At 44.0% G+C, this 15,476-nt stretch overlaps 1 protein-coding gene across 1 annotated transcript in view; it reads right to left on the reverse strand.

The window, feature by feature from the left end:
• CDK17 (cyclin dependent kinase 17) overlaps positions 1-9,777 on the reverse strand; it is a 70,119-nt gene extending 60,342 nt beyond the window's left edge. The window contains exon 1 of the mRNA XM_028745880.2: positions 9,367-9,777. The gene's annotated coding sequence lies outside the window, so the exon portion shown is untranslated. The remainder of the gene's footprint in view (positions 1-9,366) is intronic.
• Between the last annotated feature and the right edge of the window lie 5,699 nt (positions 9,778-15,476).

Below are 15,476 nucleotides of genomic sequence, written 5' to 3' on the forward strand. Positions count from 1 at the left end.
GGAAGTCTCTCGGGCACCTGGGGTGGAGTGCCCAGGGACAGGGCAAACTGCCCATAGGGGCGGGGGGGGGTCTGGCACCCATAGGGACATAACAGGGCGCTCGGTGTCCCGTGCCATCCCTATGGGCGCTACGGTGTACCCCGTCCCCATAGAGACGAGACGCGGCGCCCATAGGGACAAGACATGGCTGCGGCACCAATAGGGACGGGGCGCGTGGCGCCCATAGGGATGAGACACGGCGTGCAGCACCTATAGGGACGGGGTGTGCAGCTGGGGAGGCAATGGGGGGAGGCAGTAAGCAGACAGTGGGGAGCCTGCAGGAGCCGAGACGTCTGGCTCGTGTGTGCTGCAAGCCCCGAGGTGACAAGTGCCACCCGCCATTTTGTCACCCCCCCATCAGGATGGCACCTGGGGTGGCCCACACACCCTGCACCCCCCTTCGTACGCCCTGGCCCTTTGGGGCCAAAGTCTAGTCTACACCCTCACCTAAATATAAACCTCCTATGGCTGATGGTGCCAGGAAAATGGCTTGAGGCCCATCAGCAAACACAAACCTCCAATTTCCTATTTAATGGTAGCTTATTTAATCATGTTGCATAGTCCTAATGGTGTTGACCTGTTGTTTTTAAAGGGTTCACCCGTCATTTAATTGAAAACTCAAATAGATATTCATTTTCCTAACTTCCTTAGGAAAGGGAACAGAGGTTGATGCCAACAGGATGCAGGGGAAAGCTTTTTCACAGAAAGACTATAGCAGTTTTCACATCAACGCATATGGGATACTTGTGCTTAGACTAAGATACAACACCCTTACGTGACCATGAACAGGAGCAGAATAGAGACAGAAGGTACCTTAAAATTATGTATTCTTAGAGCGGGAGACGCAGACGAGTGCCAAGATGAGCATAATTCTCATCTTTGGTATTTATGTGGAAGACTAGGAAACTAGCACTGTAACAGCATCAGGATTCACATCTTGATCCCTGTTGAACTCTGGAATAAATTCCACATTCCTGCTGACTCACACCAGGAGGTGACTCTCATTAACTTTACAAACACACACACAAACACACACACACACACAGCAAAGAAAGACAGAAAGGAGTGACTGCACAGTTTGCATGGATTAGACTTAGAACCTAATTGTGGGAATAGACAACCAACATGACACAATGAATACCGGTAAGCAGTATTGTAATGTTAACTATAGATGAGTGTAAAAAGGAACTGCAAATTTTTTGTCATTTTGAAAAGGCAGACAATTTGGTACAGTATATCCAGGGTGGCGCTGTGGGTAAAAGCCTCAGTGCCTAGGACTTGCCGATCGAAAGGTTGGCGGTTCGAATCCCCGCGGCGGGGTGCGCTCCCATTGCTCGATCCCAGCGCCTGCCAACCTAGCAGTTCGAAAGCACCCCCGGGTGCAAGTAGATAAATAGGTGCCGCTTACTAGCGGGAAGGTAAACGGCGTTTCCGTGTGCTGCGCTGGCTCGCCAGTTGCAGCTTTGTCACGCTGGCCACGTGACCCAGAAGTGTCTCCGGACAGCGCTGGCCCCCGGCCTCTTAAGTGAGATGGGCGCACAACCCTAGAGTCGGACACGACTGGCCTGTATGGGCAGGGGTACCTTTACCTTTACCTATCCAGGAAGTGTTAGACCGGGGACACCTAAAATCAAGACTACGGCTGCATTCAGACAGCACTTTATTCCGTTTTCCCAACCCTGTTTTGCTCGTTTCCACGTTTTCTGTGTTCTTTCACATGGCATAAAAACCACTTCTGGAAGTCCAGTGGAATCTAGCAAAAGTCTAGCACCAACTTTCATTCCAGGGGAAAAAAATCCATTTGAAATCCTGTTATTTTCTAATGGGAGTTTTGCACTGTAATTTCATGTGGCAAAATTTGGGTCGGTGTTCCAGCATACAGTTCTTTCCGGCTGCTTAAAATTTAGTGGTATATAGATAAAAAAAGGCACAGATCCATTAACACAACAAGTGCTGTGGTATAAAAAGAACGTTAGAAATTAGGACAGCAGTGCTAGCATAACCAGGAAAATAACACAATAATAGCCACGTCTGAATACAGCCTGAGGCTGCTGTAAGCTAACCAGGAAGTCAGCACCATTGAATTCAATAGGCTATACCAGAGGTCAGCAAACTTTTTCAGCGGGGGGCCGGTCCACTGTCCCTCAGGCCTTGTGGGGGGCCAGATTATGTTTTTTTGGGGGGGATGAAAGAATTCCTGTGCCCCACAAAGATGCATTTTAAATAAAAGCACACATCCTACTCATGTCCAACACTTTAATTGGACAGAGTGTTATTCACTTACTGAATGAATTTTCTATATTTTATGATGTTTTAATAATTGTATTGTACAGATAAAAGTGGGTGGTGTATATATGTTATAAATAAAAACAAACAAACACCTGATTCCATCTTAATAAAAGGTTAGAAAATTACACCAACCCTTGGTTATTTGTATATTTATTTGGAGTATTCATAATTATGGATTGTGGGAGTTATGGGGTTTTTTTGTTCTTCTTATTATTATGTATTTTTTTTGTATTTTTGTGCTGTGAACTGCCTTGAGATCTTCAGATGAAGGGTGCTATACAAATTTAATAAAATAAGTAAATAAATACTCTGCATACATGCTAAAGTTATCAGAACATGTTTATATTTAAAATACAATAAAAAAGACAAAGGGCAAAGCTGTATATTTATATATCTCTCTCTCTATCATCATCTATCTATCACTCTACAGTTGAATTTCCTAGCTTGGAAATAGCTTTCAAAGAAGCCAGATGTTAAGTCCTTGCAGACTAGGGCTTCCTCTGTGGACTGCAGCTGACCTTACTCACAGCTTCTGGCTTTGATGGAAGATGCAGGAGGCATTAGGGGAGGCAAAGGTGTTGGAAGTCTCCCTACAGTCCACTGGCATGGCTTGCACCAGTGCAGGTGTAGTAGCGCTGACCTCCTTGAAGGAAAGGCAGCATATAACTATAATAAATGTGCTCACCTCAGCAACAAATGAACCAAATGCTACTAAGACTGGCAAGAGAAGGATGGGAGCAATTTGTGCCAGAGTGTGAAGGGTGTGTGGATTCCCAAAGCTGGCTCCCAGATTGCCAACCATGGTTTGGAAGGACTTTTTGTTACGTTACCTCCAGGGCTCTTGTACTCATTGAATAAAACTGCAAAACCCTACACCAGCCTGGACTACAACTTCTTTTGGCCCCAGCCAGTATAGTCAATGAACAGGAACAAGCTGTAGTCCAAACCATGTTGCGGACACCAGGTTGGGGAAGCCTAGCCTAGCCTAGGCAGATTACCCAGACCCTGAGATCATCATCTGAGACCCTTATTTGGGTACGTCCTCCGCGAGAGGTCCTGAGGGTGGCGACATGAGAATGGGCCTTTTCTGCAGTGGCTCCCCATTTGTGGAACGCTCTCCCCAAGGAAGTTTGGCTGGTGTCTTCATTAGACACCTTTAGGTGCCAGGGGAAAACGTTCCTCCTTAACCAGGCTTTTGGCTGATGGACATCCAATACCGTTTTAAATGTATTGTGAAAGGGGGGATTATTGGGTTGTCTTTGTTCTTATTTTTATTATGTAGTTTTTGGTTTTTTAATATTGTAATCTTATGTTGTGAACCACCCTGAGATCTATTGGTATAGGGAGGTGTAGATTTTTAAAAATAATAATAATAAATAACAACAACAAATAAAAATAAAAATGACAATAATAATACCCGAAACTCTTTGGGAGGAATGGCAAGATGCAAATAAACGGATAAAAGTAGCAAGATGTACAACAACCTTAGGAAATTAGCTCGTAAAACAGAAGAACAAAATAGTTCTGAAAAGATGCTTCATCCTCAAAACAGCCTTTATCAAGCTCTGTCCTCTCCCAGCCAGGCCCCTTTCACATGTTGTTTGTTTCAATTAACTGAGGGATTTTCTCTGTGTCAATAGGTTGTCCACTTCTAGTCTTGCTAAGCAAAGTGCATGTTGCTAAGAAATGAGGTGGCTTCCAATTTGGAAAATCCATTACAGAGCAACAAACATACATACATAGCATAGGAAATAATTTGCAGCAAAACTCAGTGCTTTCTAAAGTGTTAAGCTAGCTATTATTATGTTACAATGGGCTTGATTAATCATTTTATCTCATAATACTTATTATATGAGAGCGTTGTGTGATTTATATCCAAACAAAGAGCATTACATAGGTTCTAAGTGCAAAGCAGAACATATTGTACTGGAAAAATAAATTTGTGGGGGGAACATATACAGAAAAAAATGTTTGAAAAGTGGATTCGTTCATAAAGGAAATTCAGGGTGTGTCTAGATTAAGAAAACCTGTGCTGCCAGTAAACAAAAATTTAAAGGAAATGACTGAAGCTCTGTAATTTGGTGACTAAAAATCTGGGCTAGACAAAACAAATACAAGAATCACCTCAAAATCTTTCACTGACAAAATTGAAATATATAACCATCATCAACTCCTCTACCTAGAAACAGTTCTTCTGCTTTATAAACAACTACAAGTATGTAATCATAACTAATCATAAAACATATTCAGCAGCAATATACAGTGGTACCTCGGTTTACAAACTTAATCCATTAACGAAGTCCATTCTTAAACCAAAACCGTTCTTAAACCAAGGCATGCTTTCCCTAATGAGGCCTCCTGCCGGCAGTGCCCTTCCACTGTTCGAATTCCGTTTGCAAACCGGGACACTACTTCTGGTTTGTGGAGTTCGTAAACAGAATTGTTCATAAACAGGACTGTTCTTAAACTGAAGTACCACTGTATATTAAGAAGCAGAGTTATATATTCCAGTTAAGTTAAATGGGAAGCGGAAAAGCAAAATTATGTAATTCCTACAAATTAGCAATCTTAAGGGCAACGCAAACATGTGCTGGTCTAGAACGAACCCCAATCATGAATCCGCCATCTCGTTAAAGGTTTAGAAACAATTTAAAAACCATGTTTTTTTAATCCTCAAATAAAATAGTAATTGCATGGATTTTAGGCCCAATTAAGTATAGCTACCATAATTCCACATGTATATACTTCTTATGGTTGTGCTGCTTTGATTCCTTTTTATGCTGGGAACTACAGAGCAGAGCCATATTGGTCTCCCAAGCTAGAAATAACAACGTAATTTTTCATTTCTCTTATCAGGTCCTAAATGGGTACTATCATATTCTCTCATATTTGTGTTGCTGTTGGGCAATGAAAAGCAATTACAGCACAAATTTGTTGTTGTTGTTGTTGTTTAGTCCTTTAGTCGTGTCTGACTCTTCTCCACTGCAAATGAATAATATACTCGGGCAAACTGCACAATGCTCGAATGTTTGTCATTCATTCATTCATTTATTGCCTGCTTTCTTGCTTTGCTTGCATATCCTACCTCCTGGCCCTCCTCATGTAATTCCCACAAGAAACCTGTGAGATAGGTTAGGCTGAGGTTAGGCCCAGTGAGCTTCATGGAAAATGGGGAATCGAACCCTGGTCTCTTAGTTCTTAGTCAGACACTCTAACCACTATACCACACTGGCTCGCTAAAGAATCACAAACACTACAATATAAAGTATAAATGGATATACTGAAGAAGGAATTCCATATTATCTAATCTTTCTAATAAACACTATAAAACAGTATATTACAGTACTGGACTACTGGACACTCTTCTTAATACTTTAAACATGTTAAGTTTTTTTCTGCTTTAACTTTTAAATGCCTGCTGGGACCTTTTCTATTTTGCCAGATTATTGTGTTTTTGTTGTAAACTGCTTTGATTCTTTTCTCTTTTTTTACCAAATAGCATTTTATAAATATTTTTCTAAATATAAAAATAAAACAAGGTTCTCAAAATATTTAAAATCTAAGTTTTCTTCTTTGAGGACAGGCTATAGAGCATGTGCTTTACATGCACAGAGTCCCAGGGTCAATCCCTAGAATCTCCATGTAGGGAGAAGAATAAAGCTACAATATTTTCATTATCCAGACATTGGTCATCCCACCTCCTAGCAAGATGTATGCTATACTGGATTTATTGAGGCACATAACATATCTGCAAGGGAAGGTGACAAATGTACACAAGAATCCTTTAAGAGGCCAAAGGAAAGTAGAAGACAGAAGTTTACACCAACAGAGAGCGCTAGGTAGGGGAAGCAGAGGAAACAGGGATCAATTATATGAAAGTTCTGGAGAAGGCAGGCAGGCTTTGGAAACTGGAAGGGCTGCTAATGCTATATCTATCAGCACATGGTACAGATAAGTCGAAATCAAAAGCAGACCCAGGTATTCCATAAAATGAAGTAGCATCTGTTAAATATAAAGTATGCTCACATGTACTTTTCATTCTATTTAGCAATGTTTACCTGGCTTACTTCTAAGTCAACATATATAGGGGTTGCACTGTGAATTAATGACCAAAAATACAATTCACTGTATAATTTTAGAAGTTGAGGTATCTGCTCAGTGAATCCGCAAACTCTGTTAATATTCAAGGCTATCATATTTTGAATGAAGGAAAAATAGGCAAACTATTTTCTAAAAATAACACAGCAAATATTTCTTCTGGTTCTCAATGGTTCTTTTATTTTACCCCCTGAGGAATTTTAAATATGAAATGCTCAGGCATGAGCACTGCTTGCTGTTTTTCACAGATGCTTCATACTGTATTTCAGTTACAGGCATGGAAAAACAGACGTGTAACACCAAAGAAATGATCGTGCAGAAGATTATCATGCAATAACTGCCATGAAGTCAGAAATCCAGTACTAGCAGACTCAGAAATCAATGGAAATATTTGTGAAAACAAGCAAGAAAGCAATTCAACTGAAGCCATTAACTTTAGCCATCATATTGAAAGCGATATCAGATACTCCAAAGATTCTAATCTGCTTGCTTCTAGAAGAGACATATTAAGTCCCTGATCCTCTGTTGTCTGGATCTTTGCCATCAATTTCAATAAAAGTGATATTCTCCATAGCACCCCTCATACATCATAACCTTTTTCTCATTTCAAGAGAACAGACAAAGATAGCAATCCAAATGAATTACTAGGAAGTAGGCCTCACTGAATAAACATGCTTTGGGTTGTGCTGTAAGATCAGTGAACAATCCACACCCTCATTCCACCTTTTTACTTATTTTTACCCTAAACAAGTGCAGGACTTGGACTAGTAGTAGTAGAGTTGTGACAGTCATTCAGTTTTCACATTTGGGGTTAAGCACTGTGCTTGCCTTGCTAGACAGCTTGGAATCTTAATCATTAATCTGCTTTTGCAGAAGGAGAGGTTCTTCAGTCATCTAGCCCAAAATCTTTTGCAAGTTTCATACTGCAGCTAAACTGAAATACAGTATGGCAGGGGGCCAGCATGCTGCAGTGAATAGAAGGTGCAGCTTTGACACGCAGAAGGCAAGTTCAGGTTTCTGTTCAGCCAAGAAGTTCAGGTACTAAGCTTGTTACACTCAAGTAATTTTATTATTTAAGTGAACTTGGGGTTGCCTATAGGGGTGTATACTCAACGGGGTGTTGCAGCTGGCCAGCCAATCGTAGCTTCCTAATTAGCAAACCCTTATGTTATACTTACCACACTTTTTTAGGTATACCCCTAAAAAAAAAAGTGCTGTGAACAAGTTTATTTTTATACATATCACTGGGTAGTATCTGTTGCCTTAATAAAATAGGAAGGAAATTCCCATTTTATCATAATATCACCAGTGCAACAGAAATTAAATTTAGAACTGTCCCTTTTAAGACGGCAAACATACCAAGGAACAAAATCAACTCAAAGCTAAGGATTACAACCCATTTAAAAAGCACTTAACTTTCCATTTTAAGGAACAGCAGATCAATCCATTATACATTCATTACAACAGTGGAATGCAATCTATGCATAATTCCAGATATACGCATTCAAATATGCACAAGCATATGTTCACATTCGCATACACATACTCACACTTTCATTTTAGTTTGAGTGCACTACACAAATAAGGAGAAAGAATTCTGAATTGAAATATCTGGCTCTAGGTTCTCTCTTCCTTTATCCTTAAGGTCTTTAGAACGCTGGCATACAGCTGATATAAACAAGACGCCAACTGAGTTTTAAGAACTTGAACATTCTCTGCTGCTGCCCAAACTGTTACAATAAAAAGAATAAGCAGGCGCTCAAGGCCAGCCAAAGAGCAGAAAGAAGCTAATCCGTTTCTAAAAACCCTACAGTGTGATGTTTTCTACATAATCTCAAATGGTGATTCATACTAAGTAGGCTCCACTGTTCTTGCAGAACAGGCTATTTTACTCACACTGAATATGTGACATTACAGATCGTGGAGAGGAAGGGGGGATTGCTGGCTTGAGTGAGGTCACCGAGGTTCAGGGTCAGTAAGTGTTTCGTATATCCTGTCATTTAAAAAGCGCTCCGGGACAGAAGTGGGAGGAGACAGAGAGAAAGGGGGGAAAGGGCGAGGAACCGGAGGAATGTTAAGAGAATGACAGAATGTGCCACTGCTGCAGGAGATCATATATAGAGCAATGGTCAGGAAACAAACACCGCGACCATCCGGAGAGCTGGATCTCAGGAAATGCACAATATCAGGGCATCCATCCCATTTTGTTCACGGGGCCTAAGCTAAGGGGGCAAACTATTAAAAAAACACAACCCCAGACCTTTTCCCTCCTCCTTTTCCAGCGGCCTCCCCGCCGCCCGCACCGCCCCCCCCCAACACTCACAAAGAAGAGAGCAATGCTTAATCCTTCCGTGTCGTGATAACCCCTCTTGCCTTTATCTGCACAGCTTTTCACAGCTGACACCGACACCAGAAAAGCCGTGCGCCAGCAAAAGCCACCAAGCCCCCTCTGGGGGAGTCCTTGACAGATAAGATGCGCAGCCCGGAAATGCAGGAGAACCCGGGATCGGGTGGGTGGGAGAGAGAGAGTGGGAGAATCCGAACCCTGAAATCCCTCCTGGGGAGATCCGAGCGCACGGGAGGCGACCCCAAAACATCGCCACCACGTCCCATCCCTCCCACGCAGTCGCAGTCCGGACTTTATCCCTCTCTCCCTGTCCATCCTGGAGGGGGTGGAGGGAAAGAGGCAGAAAGTCACAGATCCCAAATCCCCCTTCCGCATCTAGACGTAGGTGTTTTGGATCTGATGAGAGACAGTCGAGGGATCTGGGGGGGGGGGGACGGGCTTGCTCTTCCCCACCAGGCGGGCTTCCCTCCCCCGACCGAGATCTGCTCACCCCATCGCCCCACACCTCCGCGGCGCCTCCCCACCCCGCTGATCTCCCCGCCAGGCCCTTGACCCGCGCGCACCGGAGACAATGAGGAGCGCCCCCAACTCACCAGAAGCAGCAGCAGCGGGTCTCTGCCGCTCCGGGACTTGGGGGCGGCTCTCGCCCTGCCCTCCGCTCCCTCCTTCTGGGCACGCTGCAGCCGCCGCCTCCTTCTCGGTAGCCGAGCCCACCAGTGCCAACGCCGCCGCCCAGGAGCCGCTTCCTGTTCTCTGCGCTGCCTGGTGCCGCGGGAGGGCCTCCACGGGCGCCTTCCCTTCCCGGCGCAGGAGAGTCACGGCATCCCGCCAGCCAACATGGCTGCTCCCCGGGGGTTCGCTCCTCACCGCCGCCGCCGCCGCGCTACTTCCTTTGCTGCGCCGCGGTGCGACTCCGGATGCTGCTGGGCCGACTCCGCTCGCCAAATGGGGAGCGAGCGCGACGGAGGCAACAGCAGGAGAGAGCTCTGCCGAGCGCGAGCAGCCGCGCAGACCGGAGCCAGCGCGACAGCTAGCGGCCGGCGAGGGAGCTGCAGACGCGGCCTCCCTCAGTGCTCCGCGTCGCCAAGCCTGCCCGACTCCAAGGCGCGCGTGGAGCAGCGGCGGGAGGAGCGGCGAGGGTGCGCCGCTCTCCGCTCGCCTCTCTCCTCGGGACTGTGAACGCGAGCGCGGAGGGAAGGCGCTTCCTCGCTGCCCTCTCCTCTCCGTTGCTAGGGCTGAGGCATTCAGGTTGCTCTCCTGCTGCCGTGTTTTATTTATTCTTAAAGCTTATGTGCCAACGGTGCTTATTTACCATCAGGCTTCTTACCTGTCCCGGGCGGGAGGGGGGGGGGGAATAGCTGCTCCTTCCCTCCTTCCTTCTTTTCTTTCTTCTTTCCTATTTTGTTGCTGAGAATAATCTGGGGTTCTAAATTTTTATTTTTGCATTATGCATATTAAGTGCCCACCGCCCTGACACAAATGTTTTTCTGTATTGGTTTTCTAGTTCAGGATGCGGTAGAAATGGGTATGTTTTTAATACACACACAAATCCAAAATCTCTTAGCTCACATTCCTGCACGGCCTGGGTTTTGTAGCAACACAGCCTTGGCAGAAGAACATAGATCCAAGGCTCGGGTTTTCCGCAATGTAGGATCACTGTCAAAGATCCTGGGCTTTGGGGCGTCGTCATTGCACAAACACAGGGATCCAAGGCATAACTAGGCACTGTTTTTACGTAAAGGCACTCAAATGCGCTGTCATTCACATCCTTCATGGAGTACGCCATGAAATTCAAGTCGCTGGGTGGTCATGATGGGGCAGAAACATGGATCAGAAGCATCTCTCATCACTGATTCTCATGATTTCTACAGGAAGTTCCTCCAAACCATGCCAGGAGAGTACCAACAACAGCTGCATCACACTGTGGTGTTGCCACAGTGCGAAAATGGAGCAAGGTAGCTCCACCACCACCACAACGCTACAAAAACTATTAGAACTCTACTCAGATTTTACTTATTTCAAATACTTTTATACTGCTTTTCTGTGAAACACCATGGCAGTGTACAATAGATTAAAAACAGTAAAAACATTTTTAAAAACACCATGCAAAAACATAACAAACAAGATCTTTAAAATGTCAAATTTAAAAAGCTGTGTCTTGACACCTTTTCCAAAAGCAAAAAGAGTGGAGACCAATTGTAGCTCCAGAGGAAGCATACTCCACAATTTGAGAGCAACATGGGAGAAAGACCACTCATGCACACTTATGCTTCTCAGTGTGGATGGGTATCCTCAAAAAGGCCTCCTGCAGATCTTAATAACTGGATAGGAAAATAATGGATAGGCCACCCCTTAGATAACCAGGTCCTAATCTGTTTAGGGCTATAGAGGTTATAAACAATACATTGAATTAAGCCTTGAAAACAATTGGCAACCAGTACAGTTTCTTTCAATATCAGAGTACCAGGCACCAGTTAGACAGTGCCTAGTTGTTGCTTCTGGCACCAGTTGAAGTTTCCAGATGTTCTTCAAGGGTAACTTCACATAGACCATAGCATGTTACAATAGTCTAAATGTAAAGTAACCAAGGCATGGATACCTGTTGCAAAATAAGACTGACTCAGGAAAAGTAGCAGCTGGTGCACTTAACATAATTGTGCAAATGCACTCGTTGCCACCGCTCAGCTGAGAATTCAGGGTGAAGCAGCACACATGAACTATGAACATGCTCTTAAAGTGATAGTGCAGTCTCTTCCAGAACAGGTTGCATTTCAATCTCTGAATCTGATTTTCTGGTTACCAACAGCGCCTCTGTCTTAAATTTAATCACTGTAATCCAGCCCATTATCAAACCAAGGCAGTGTTATGGGCGTAGCCAGGATTTTTGTTAGGGGGCAGGACTTTTGTTGGGGGGGGGGCAGAACCGATGTGATTGGTCAGTTAGTTAAGTATTTCTACTGTTTTACTTGATCTGTGGGGCAGCTGGGCCCCCTGGCTACACCCATAGCAGCATTCAATGGTATTGATTGCTTCCTTGGTATTTGATGACAAGAAGCAACAGAAATGAGCACGTTGGTGGCATTTTCACATTTTTTGAAGACACAAAACAATGTGTGTGTGGGGGGGGTGTTACCTGATGGGTTGGATTTCTCCAGCTTTTACAACAGGTCAGCGATATGAGGCCCTAGAATAAAATTGGCACATAGAGGGATTCCATTTGTATCCAGTTGCCAATTCAGAAGAAAAATAGGAGCATAGCATTTGTAGCAAGACTAACCACAGAAGATCACTTGCCTGTGGAGCTTCAACAACACACATTCCTTTTTGAAAATGTCCCAGTAGCATAACTAATTGCACAGAAGCAATTTTATTTGGATGGAACTGCAATTCATTCAGGATTTTTCTGACCTCTAGGAGTTTGTCAAGATCTTGAAGGATTAGGACTTCAAGTAATTGGGGGGGGGGGGGAGGAAGACTATCCTGCACTTGTATCCCTTTGCACTTTGACCTGCCTTTCTGCAGCATTTATATTTGTGCTGTCATCTAGCCTCTTTCTGTGTGTTTATTTTGGAGGTTTGAATGAGAAGCACAGTCTCAAACTTCTCAACACATTATTTACTACCATTTCACAAACCTACCTCCCCACCCTCACTTTGTATTCTCAGCAACACTATGGTAAGGTCAGGGAGTTCAGATAAACATCTGAAATTAGGAAGTCTCTAATTTGCCAGTTTCAGTTTCAGTTTCTCTGCTTCTTATTCTTCCAATGAGTCTGCCTTGACTTTTTTTAAAAAAACAATTTTTTTGCGCAAAAATGTTATTATTTTCACATGCATTTCTTCAAGGATATGCATTTTTGTGTGCCATTTTTCCTAATATAATGCTTTAAAAACATTTTAATGCTTCAAACAGTACTTCAAACAAATAGTTCATTACTAAAATCATAGACCTATTACAGTAATTTTCAAAACAGAAATTAACTTTTAAATAGCAAAACACTTCTTCTGCTGAAGTTAGGCCCTTTCCCTTCGTATAGGCAGTTGTATGCACATTTTTTGGTTGGAGTATGGCATCACAAAGTTCATAGAAGTGCTACTTTTGAAGGAGAGCTGCATTTTTGTTCAGCAAATATGGATTAAGTAGGTTCACATTAACATACAAACCAAATAAAATTATCCTTCCTATCTGAAATGCAATTCCTAAAATACCTACATCCCGGTCATTGGCACCAGTTGAACTGAATGGGGAACTTGGAACACTGCCTTGTCTGCAAGACAAATATTGTTTTTTGTTGCTTGTGTGCTCTTTCCTTTTATTTTATTGGCTAAAGTTCAGTGCTCCTAACACAGTGCCTTTCATTAGAATGTATTCTGAAGCATTTACAAGGGATAGTAAATGCCTGCAAGGCAGTGTGTCTCAGACTTCTAAGGGAAAGGATGAGGAACAGTTTTCTATGTCTCATTGGTGCTAGACTTACATAGAGTCTAAGCTCATGTTCTGTTGTTGGTCAGTTTGGAAGTGGGTGACTTCCAATAAATCTACATTTTCTGCTTAACAGTATTAAACTAGTAATATCCATATGTCAGACTCACACCATTTGTTAATGTCTGAAGTTGGCAATAACATTTAGTCTCTTTCTCGCCTCTTTCTCAAGAGCTTTGTGATTTTATTTCTTCTTTAACTTAGCTAAAAACATTCCCCAAAAATTGTTAAATGCATTCCCATAAATGCATTGCTTAAATGAAAACAGTCATTAGATGCATTAGCAAAATAAACTAAACTGTTTTATAACATATTTAGGGTGCTTTCCTGAATATCGTCTTTTACATTTCTTTCTGCTGCTTCTACGTATTTGCAGTGTTGAATTATTTTCTCTTGTTGTTACTGTATAGAGTTCAATACCAAATTAATGGCATCCATTTTCCTTTGGTTTGCAACTGATGCTCTTGTCTGCTGGGAGGAAAATGCCATGGTTACCTTGTGCTCCCTCCCCCTCCAGTTTCCAGGACAGAAACTTCCACTCAGACCCCTTTACCGGGGTACCCTGAGATATTGCACCTGTTCAAAGGTGGAGGTGATACACCAACTCACACCACCCTCAGAAACTAGACTAAGGCTTCAGCCAAGTGCAGCCCGCTTAAACATACCAGCAGTTGATCAGAGTGAAGACTTCCTAACTCTGGTCTGCCGCCGAAGCTCCACGCTCTCCATGGCCTCTATTGGCCAATACAAATTTAAAATATTGGCTGGCTAGGGTTGCCATATTTCAAAAAGTGAAAATCCGGACACAAAAGTTGTTGAGCTTTTATTTTGGGGGCCAAAATATAGACTCCCAACATGAGTTGCCATATGTCCAGATTTTCAGCGATTTCTGAAAATCGTTGTTGTCCGCTGAAAATCTGTTTTCGTCCACCATATTCCCAACGTATGGCAGCTCTAACCAAGGCCAAAACCAACAGCCATCTGCAAGGAGAAGGGGGCCTCTACACCAAGCCGCAACTGTCGCCCACCCCCAATTCTGGGTAAGCCATCTCAGCATAATCTCCCTCCTGATTGTCGTGGTGGAAAGGTCTACGGGCGATCTGGCTGAGGACGTTGGGACCGGGGGCAAAATGGCAGGGTGGGAGTAGGAATGAGAGTCCAGAAGCCAGGGGTCTGAGGGTCAGGAAGCAGGGAGTCACGAAGTCAAGGGTCCGAGGGTCGAGAAGCAAGGAGTCACGAAGTCAAGGGGCTGAGGGTCGAGAAACAAGAAGCCAAATGCAGCAAGGCAGGAAACGAGTTGCAGTGGCAAAGAGCCAAAGGGAAATGCTGACCTTCTATCCCTTCCTGGCTCTTGCCACCAGGTGCAGTGAGTTACCAAGCGGCCTCACCTGTGCGGCCACGCCTTGCCTCTCCAGAACAAACTTAGGAAGGCCCCAGTCCTGCGAAGCCCTACTGATCACAGGGCCTGGCTCCTGCACACACTCCTGACAAGAGACCACATATATATACAACACTGAAATCCTTTGAGGAAGTGTGGGATGAAAATGTAATGAGAAGGTAAGTAAACAATGTTACGTGTTGCTGTGAAACAGGCTGAAAAAAACCTGCCAGAGCATTCACTGCCAAGGAGACACCTGGCAGAGCTGAGATTGCCCAGGGAGTGTAAAACCTATGTCTCTGGGTGGCTGTTTCCTGTTCCGACTTGCCACATGGTCCCTATGACAGTGGGTCAGGTGACAAGTCAAGGCAGGTTGTAGCCATGCAGAGATACTCGCGTATGAGTGGGGTTCTGATCCTGGAGGAGAGGGCAGGAAGGAAAGGGAAGAGAGGGAGGAAGAGAGAAATGGTGAGAGGTGGAAAGGGTGGAAGTGGAATGGGGAAGAGAAGGAGCCCAGAGACTGATGGCTAAGGAGCTGAGGTGCTTGACTGTGTGTGCGCACACCATACCTTTAAAGCACGTTACCCACCACTACCACTAAGAATCCTGGAAACTGTACAGTAATTTGTTATGGGGGATGGGAATTTTACCTTTGTGGTGGGTAAACTTTAGTGCCCATTCTTTGCGCAGGGGTGGGGATGTGCTTTAAATATATGGCGTATATGCAGTGACCGGAATAGGACAAGGTTGGAGCCCTGAGGTCTAGTAGAGGCAACAGCAAAAACAGAGTAAGATATAGGACACTAGACTGTCAGGAGTTACTGTAGCAGCCTTGCAACAAAT

Source organism: Podarcis muralis, chromosome 10, assembly GCF_964188315.1.
Source record: "Podarcis muralis chromosome 10, rPodMur119.hap1.1, whole genome shotgun sequence".
Classification (NCBI taxonomy): domain Eukaryota; kingdom Metazoa; phylum Chordata; class Lepidosauria; order Squamata; family Lacertidae; genus Podarcis; species Podarcis muralis.